Genomic DNA, 9,213 nt, shown 5'->3' with positions numbered 1-9,213 from the left:
GTGCCTTTGACCTACCCTTGCTCTTAATCCAGCACACACTCTGATCATTTGCCTTTTTCAAGTGAATTAAACTGGCTTCTCAGTGGGATTTGCTTATTCTCCAGTAAGTCATGATTTTAACACACTGAAATGATAAAGAACAAAGGGTTGTCTCATGCACTTGAGCATGATTTAAGACCACTGACTGTATATTTTATCTATAGATTAATTGACTTGCTGACTGTTCAGCTCACATTCACCATGTTGTATTGATGATCATGGTTGAATAATCAGTCACTCATTAAGGATTAATTAATTATGAGGCTTGGCTTATTTAAAATAGTAGAGCACATTATAAGTTATGAAGCAGAATTTACAGCTAAAGAATTGATTTCTGAGCAGGCACCTGACCTCCTATCTACTGCAGATGAACTAGCAGGCAGAGTCTCAGCATTATGTACACACAACCCATGAAGTACTTAAGGGTGCACGCCCTTATGGAGTGTCTCATAAACATATAACAGCCACAAGACTCTTCTTAAAATCACTATTGATTCCTTAACCCATGTGCCATGGGACCCGCATGTTTTACATTAACACCCGTAGATAATAAAGACACCTACCTATGTTAGACAAATCCAGAGATCAATTTAAAACAAACCAAAAACCTCAGGGTTTGTTCCTATAGATATTAATCGTAAGGAACTCATTTGCATAACATAATTGTACTTTCCCCTGAATCAGCTGAGACATTGGGCTGTTTTGGTAAACGCCCTATAGGGGAAATGATGCTGAAAGTGATTGAGGGTGAGTGCAGCAGTGCAACAGCGTCTCCGTGGAGGCTAGGTTTCTGACAATACAGCATCTGTTGGGCACTTTAGGATCCAAGGTGATGGATAGGGAAATGGAAATTCAGGGCTCATTGTGTTGCCGGCCTGTCTGAAATTGACCTGTCACTTCTCTAGGATATATACAATAGTCATTTTTGAACCCCAATCAAAGGACATATAGATTGCAGAGGGGGATGAAGAAGGGTTGTATGTGTGGAGCACAAACACCAACACATGACCAATTGGTCCATTTCAATCATAAAACACTTTAGACAAGGTACTGCAATGACAAAAGCAAAGTGTGTGCCTTTTAGGTGGTTTAGGTGTGTACCTGGGAAAGAGTGGACAATGGGGAAAGGAATTACCACTCTCAAATTAATACTTTTTGTTCAATGTGAATTAGAACAGATTTTCACAAGCAGTATGGAACTGATAGATTGTGGGAGGGGGTATGATGATATAGAGAAGGAGCAGGCTCCTGTGGTGAGGCATAACACGCATAGATCATTGGGTTGAATGGGCTGTTTCTGTCATCTAATTTCTACAGAAGGACAGCACTGCAGGTTTAGAGGATAACCACCCTAGTGACTGTATAAAATAGTACCTGGCCTCATTAATTTACTTTGCCTTGAAGATTCAGTCTACCCTCCCTCTTGGATAGAGAGAATTTTCTAATAACTACAGTTCTTTAGTCCATAGTCACAATGCAACTGACTTCCCTTTAACAATATTGCTTCCTTAATTGTTCTTCATTTAGTTTAATACTTCATCAGTTTAATACTTCAGTAGCTACTATCAGCTCTTCCTACTCTTCATGTCCTTAGGGCAAAAATACATTTGGGATTTCTGGGAAATCAGTCTCTCTTTAATGAATTATAAGACCCTTGCGATTCCCAAGGGCCCAATTGGGTGTCTGGATCATTACATCAGAACTGATAATGTCACAAAAGTTTTTTTTTAAATATAGGGAAATGAGAAAAAGCAATTTGCTCATTTGAGCATTTTGTCTTGCCGATCAACCATACGCAACCTTAACAATCATGGGCACTCCCTAATTTGTTTAAACTGTTCGAGGAAGTGAATAAACTCATGTAATGGTTCCCAAAGGCACAAACTCTCCAATTAACTCCCAACTGGAAAATTCCAGGATATTGATTGAGCAGAAATAAGCAGCTCCCTCAGTCCTGCAGCACTGTTAAAAAGTGGATGTAGGTATGAGGGCCTGTAATACTCATTAGTCTACAGGCTGTGCTCATAGTGAAAGGTAGAAAGAGATAGACCAAGGCTGGAGATATAAATAAAAGATGGACACTAACAAATCCAAAAGGGAATCAAAACAAGTTCCTTCACCCAAATAGTAATTAGAATGTGGAATTCACAAGGAGTAGTTGAGGTGAACAGCATAGACACATGTATAGGAAAACTAGTCATGAAGGAGAAAGGATTAAAAGATTCAGCTGATAAAGTTAAGTAGGAGGCTAACACTGGCATTGATATGTTGGGCCAGTTGGTCTTTTGCTATTCTTCAAACTCTATATAATTGAATTATCTTGGCTTAGTCATCCATAGAAGCCATTGCAATGCTCACTTACTCTAGAAAGGTCAACACTACCCTAGTTTCCAAGTCAGATTGATTTCATTTGATCCTCTAAGTGGTCATTGAGGGAAGAAAGCATAAGCTTCAGCTGTAATCCCCTCATGGGTCTGTTTACAGTCATTCATCAGGACCACCATCCTTCCCAAACCCCATGGTCTCTAAGCTGAGAGATGGAGAATGACCAATGGAGTAGGAGTCAGCTCCTGCAAGGATGGAGAAAAAACAAAATAGAAAGCTTTACATTAACGTAGGAAAGAGACGCAGGAAATGAGAACATTGGAGGGGCAATGGCCGAATGGTATTACCACTAGACTATTAATCCAGAAACTCAATCAATAGTTTTGGGGACCTAGGTTCAAATCCCACCACGGCAGATGGTGAAATTTGAATTCAGTAAAGAATCCAGAATTAAGAGTCTAATGATGATCATGGAAACATTGTCAGTTATTGGAAAAACCCATCTGATTCACTAATTTTTTTTAAGGGAAGAAATCAGTTTTCCTTGCCTGATCTGGCCTACATATGACTCCAGACCCACAACAATGTAGTTGGCACTTAATTGCTCTCTGGGCAATTAAAATGGGCTAAAAGACTGACCTAGCCAGAGACACCTACATCCTGTGAGTGAATAAAACAATGAATGGTTTTCATATCATAAACTCAAACTAGAATGGAGAAAACCAGAGCATGAGTAGGCCATTCAGCCCTCTGAGCCTCCCCTTAAATATAATCATGTCTGATCATCCAACTCAGTACCTTGATCCTGCATTTCTTCCCATATCCTTTGAACTCTTTAATCCTTAGAACTGTATCTACTTCCTCCTTGAAAGCATTTTTTAATATTTTGGCCTCAGCCCTATCTGTGGCAGAGGATTCCACAGGATCACCACTATCTGGATGAAGAAATGTCTCATCTCAGTCCTAAATAATCTACTCCACATCCCTAGTCTTGGACCCCTCGATCATCAGTAATATCCTTCTTGTATTTACCCAGTCTGGACCTGTTGACTCTTCATACGTTTCTATGAGATTTCCCAGATTCTTCTAAACTCCAGTGAATGTAGTCCTAACCAATTCAGTCTCTTTTCATGCACCAGTCCTGTTATTCCAGGAACCAGTGTGGTCAATCTCTGCTGTACTCCCTCTGTAGCCAGAACGCAGCTTCACTTATCTTTCTATACTTCACCTACACCTTCACTCAAAGCTCCAGCAATAACTTTCAGCCTGGAGTCTTTTGCAGTACCAGTGATGGCCACTACACCTAGTGGCACCACTGGTACTGAAGAGCTGCTAGAGTCTGATTGGCCAGCAGTTCTTTGAAGCAGGATCTGACTTCGATACATGTCTCGGAGCCTGACCTAAACCATGGAACATTTGGTTAAAGGCAGGGGGAGGGGGGACTTTGGGGTAAGGAGTGACAGGGGCAGTTCCCCAACAGTTTAGCACCACATTCTACCTGCAAGGTCTATCACCCTCTCCATTACTTTAACCTCTGGAGGGATGGTGCTGTCTGGAACATTTCCTGATCCCTGAAGATGAACAAAAGAAACTTTAAAGTGTTTATAAGCCTTCATCTTTGTAATCAGAACATATGTAAAAGCATCAGTAGGTAAATCTGCTTTGTCATTCACGACGATGATCAACTTCATGTCGCATTCTATCTTCATATTCCTCCAAATAGATTCATAAAACACAGAACAGAAAGAAGCCATTGGGCCCATTATATCTGCATTGGCTGAATAAGCTAGACCCCATTCTGACCCCATTTACTATCACCTGGTCTGTTGCCTTGAGGTTTAAAAATCTACCAACCCCAAACCTGAACATAGTCAATGACTAAGTATCCACATTGCAAAGATCTATAAATCTTTGAGCGAAGCAGAACAGCAAAATTGTTCATTGCTAAGAAACACTCTCATCTTGTAATTCCCAAACTCTGAACGTAGCGTCCAACAAATCCTGCCTCACCCTGAGCCAGAATTGTGTTAAACTAGAGTCTCAATGCACCAACTGCTTCTCTGGTTCACTCTTCATCTCCCTCCGCCAAATTAGTTTGATACACTTTTCTAATATCCTGTATAATGGACCTCAGTTCCATCACCTAATTACTCTCTAATAAAACTCAAAAGTCTTTTTTGAGAACCAGATAATATTTGTTCACCATCATCGACATGTTTCCTACACAAGCTTTGTGAAACTATTAAGTTATTAAATGGCTTTATATCAATGAGAGTACAGGTACTGTTTTGAACCCTGGGTTTAATACCTCAGGTCTCAGACTCCCCCTTTATCACAACCACTACCACTTCCCTACAGTTCCCATCAATCGCCTGTTGGAATTGTACCAGATCATCAAGAAAATTCCTGCGGAAACTTTGGAATGGCTGAAAAATTAGGGGGCACAAACTAGTCTGTGAATTCCATCATAACTCACCCTGGATTTTGTTTCCCTTGATTTATTGGGATAACCTCCCAAGTGGAAACTATAAATAATGTTTCATCATTCTTCAGTCTCCTCGAGACATTGCCAAGTGGTTGATTTATGGGACATTAATGACTTGCTGCTTTGATATTTAAAAGCTCAGGAACTTTTCAATGTGGACATCAATCAGTGCTACTGGTGGACAAGTGTTTAAAACATGTTTAATATGTGTTTCTCTACACCAGTAATTTTGCAAACTATATATCATCTGTTTAAGGATCTTTGCTACCACCTTAATGATGATACCTTCCATATCTGCACCAAGCTTAAAACCTTCTCACTAGTTCCCTCAGTGATTCTCTACAATTTATGTTTTAAACTCTAAATTTGACAGAATCTTACTCTTTTGTGGAGACGGTAGTGTAATGGCAATATTAGAGGACTGATAATCCAGGGTGTCTGACTAATGGATTGGGTACGCAGCTGGAGTCTCACCTGGAAGTGAAGCTCGTCTCAGTAATTGCAACTAAAGATTTAGCACCCGTTGTGAAGACCCACCTGGTTCACTCATGCCGTTTAAGGAATAAAATCTGTCGCCCTTACCTGGTCTGACCTACTTGCAACCTCCAGACCCACTACAATGCAGTTTGTTCTTAATTACCCCCAGATTCATGATTAATTAAGGATGGGCAAAAAAATCAGCAATGCCTGTATTCCATGTTGTGTTAAAAAATCTAGCACTTTTCCCACACATTTTCAAATTTGATGCTTTTTTGTCTTCAGGGGAGTAGCTCATAACACATACAAATCTTCCTTTTTAACAATGTTACAATTTGCATTGATATAGGCCTTCAAAAGTTTAAAATACCCCAAGATCCTTTACAGGATCATTAGAGCAAAGTTTGACAAGAGGGTCACTTCAAATAATAAGCAAGGTGATCAACGGTTTCATCAAAGAGAACGATTTGAAGGAGCATCTTGGAAGAGGAGGAGGAGGAAGAAAAGGAGGAGTGGAAAGGTTGAGGAAGGGCATTCGGTATATAACCAACTAAAGGTAAGGCTGGTAGTCGTGGAGTGATGGAAATCAGAGATGAGCACGAGAGCAGGAGTGGAACACAACAGAAGTCTGAGGGCTGTTAAGATTGCTGGAGAGAAAGAGAGATGGTAAAGAATGGAGACACTTAAAAAGAATGAGAATTTTAAAATCAAGATGCCATTGAGTTGGGAGCCAGGTACACAATGCTTGTTGCAAGTTAAGATATTAGCAGCAGAGATTTGAAGGAGCTCAGGTTGAGGTAAAATGTAAAGTTGTCATTGTCTTGCCAGACCATAGGGTTGTCCCTCATGAGAGAGATTGACCACTGGTGCTGCTTTAACCAGAGAGTCATCACATCTCAAGCGAGGGGAGAGATTGAGAAGAAGCAGCCTTCATAGTAACCCCAGCCGATTTGGGAATTGAACCCACACTGTTGGCATCAATTTGCATCGAAAACCAGATGTCTGTGCTAAACAGACCCCCAGTGAGGGTAGAAATGGAGGCCAGTGAAAAGAGCATTACAGTAGTCAAGTACAGAGAGCTTGAGTTTAGAAATCATTACTTGAATGCAGAGTTTCTCCATTGCTTTTGGCAGGGATTGCAGAGTTTGGTGAGAAATATGTTCATGTAATTAATAAATAATGAACCAAAATTCTCATGTTGGGTCACAACTGAATTCAAAAGCTCAGATGTTTAAAGCTCAATCAACAGAGCACAAAAGCATGCCCCCTAAACAGACAGGAGGGTGTGGCTTCACGCCTGTCTATTTCAAAGTAACTCACTCAGGATGTATCATCTTTCTGAGGGGTCTATTTCAGGGACACCGGGTCATAGGTCAAGGACCTAATATTATGAAATTGACAGTCCAACCTGGATCCGTCTATTCCACATTAAAGTGACCCTTAGCCTTGATTTGATTTATTATTGTCATGTACTGAGACATAGTGAAAAGTATTGTTTTGTGTGCTAATTAGATAAATCATACCTTACACAAGTCACATCAGAACAGAATGCAGAATATAGTGTTACAGTTACAGAGAAAGATCACTTCTAATGTATGAGAGGTGCATACATAATTCTGATAATGGTGGGGAATAAGCTATGCTCAAATCTGTTGATAAAAGTTTTCAAACTTTAGTTTCTTCCGCCTGATGGAAGAAGGTGGAAGAGGATTACAACTGTGGTGGGACAGATCTTTGATGATAACGGCTGCTCTCCTGAGGCAGCAGGAAGTGTAGATGGAGTCAGTGGATGGGAGGCTGGTTTGTGTGATGGGTTGGGCTGTGTTCACAACTCTTTGTAATTTCTTACAGTCTTGGGAAGACCAGTTTCCAAACCACGCTATGATGTTCCCAAGTAGGATGTTTTCTATGGTACATCTATAAAAATTATTAGGAATCATTGTGGACATGCCGAATTTACTTAGCCTTCCAAAATGCACTGGTGCACTTTCTTGAGCATAGCGTCAATGTGGGTGGACCAGGACAGATTGTTGGCGATATTTACTCCTAGGAACTTGAAGCTCATTCACAACCTCCACCTTAGTGCCATTGATACAGAAAGGGGCATGTCCTCCACTCCACTTGATGATCAGTACCTTCATTTTGCTGACATTGAGAGAGAGAGATTGTCATCTTCATACCATGCCACTACCCTGTCTATCTCTTTTCTGTACTCTGTCTAATCATTGTTTGAGATCCTATCCACTATGAATAGGTTATCAGCAAATGTGTAAATAGAGTTAAAGCTGAATTTGACCACACAGACGTAAGTGTATAAGGATTATAGTAGGGGGCTGAATACACAGCCTTGCGGAGCACAGATGTCAAGGATTAACATGGAGGAGGTGTTGTCCCCTTTCCTCACTAATTACAGTCTGCGGGTTAGGAAGTCAAGGGTCCAGATGCAGAGGGAGGAGCAAAGTCCTAGCTCTTGGAGTATGGAGATGAGTTTTGTTGGAATCATGATGTTGAAAGTGGAGCTAAAGTCAATAAATAGGAGTGTGATGTAGGTGTCCTTGTTATGCAGATGATCCAGGAATGAGTGTAAGACCAGGGCGATGGCATCTGACATGGACGTATTGTGATACCATAGAGTACTCTCTAAGGATTGAGTTGAGAAAGTGTGTGGGAAAACAGTAGAGGGAGAGATGAAAATGCATTTATTTCAACTCGAATTTGCATAATTACATCCATATAGCTCCAGAAAAAAAACACATTACTTATGCAAATTAGAAGTGGATCTGGTTTTAACACTGGGGAAGATAAGATTAGCTGAAAGTCTGTGACTAGAGGAGAAAAATAAAGAGAAAACATGACACCAAAGAAAACGAGTGTGTGTGTTCTGGTGTTTCATTAATATCCAATTACAAGTTGTAGTGAATTTAAATGAGGGCATTAGATGTTGTGCAGAACAGTGCAGGCAGACAGGATACAGAGTCATTCGGGCATTAGCAACATTACATGCATGGAGCTAGTGATGGGAAAGTAATTGCAAGGGAAGATAATGCAATCATTCCACCTAGTCACAATTGAATCACTAAGTCAGTTTACAAATCATTTTATGAATATTTTGGCTTCATATTTTGAGCATTTTTAACAGGGTTGATGGGTCAGGGAGGAAATGCAGGTGATGACTTGAGGGAATCTGTTGTGAAAAATGTGTCAGAAACATGGTCTACAGAAGGAATTGAACACCAACCTTACTCCTGCCATTGTGAGTCGTCACTTATCTTTCACTCACTTCGGTCAGGGATGTGAATCTGTTATCAATTACTGAACAACTAAAGAGAGTAGGGTGGGATTCATTTGTGTTGAGACTTTTATGCAAGGATTGCTAACTCTGGTGAATGGAATTTTTAAAAATATCATTTTCGTCTCAGCCTTAAGCATTCTCAGGTCATGTATGGTATAAGCTTATACAGAGGCGAAAGTGAAGACTGCAGATGCTGGAGATTAGAGTCGAGAGTGTGATGCCGGAAAAGCACAGCAGGTCAGGCAGCATCTGAGAAGCAGAAGAGCCGACATTTCAGGCAAAAGCCCTTAATCAGACCATCTGCTTCACTAATATCCTTTAGGGAACGCAATCTACAGTACTTAAGCAGACTGGCCTACAAGTGACCCCAGACCCATGGTAATTACATTGACAAAGAACAAAGAAAATTACAGCACAGGAAAAGGCCCTTCAGCCCTCCAAGCCTGCACTGATCAAGATCCTCTTTCTAAACCTGTTGCCTATTTTCTAAGGGTTTGTATCACTCTGCTCCCTGCCCATTCATGCAGGGATGACACTCAAATGATGCTATTGTGCCCGCCTCTACCACCTCTGCTGACAACGCATTCCAAGCACC

Source organism: Chiloscyllium plagiosum, unplaced genomic scaffold (genome assembly GCF_037043375.1).
Source record: "Chiloscyllium plagiosum isolate Xiang-an unplaced genomic scaffold, Cpla_swu_hap1 HiC_scaffold_29, whole genome shotgun sequence".
Taxonomy (NCBI): Eukaryota; Metazoa; Chordata; class Chondrichthyes; order Orectolobiformes; family Hemiscylliidae; genus Chiloscyllium; species Chiloscyllium plagiosum.
This window is presented reverse-complemented; position numbering follows the sequence as displayed.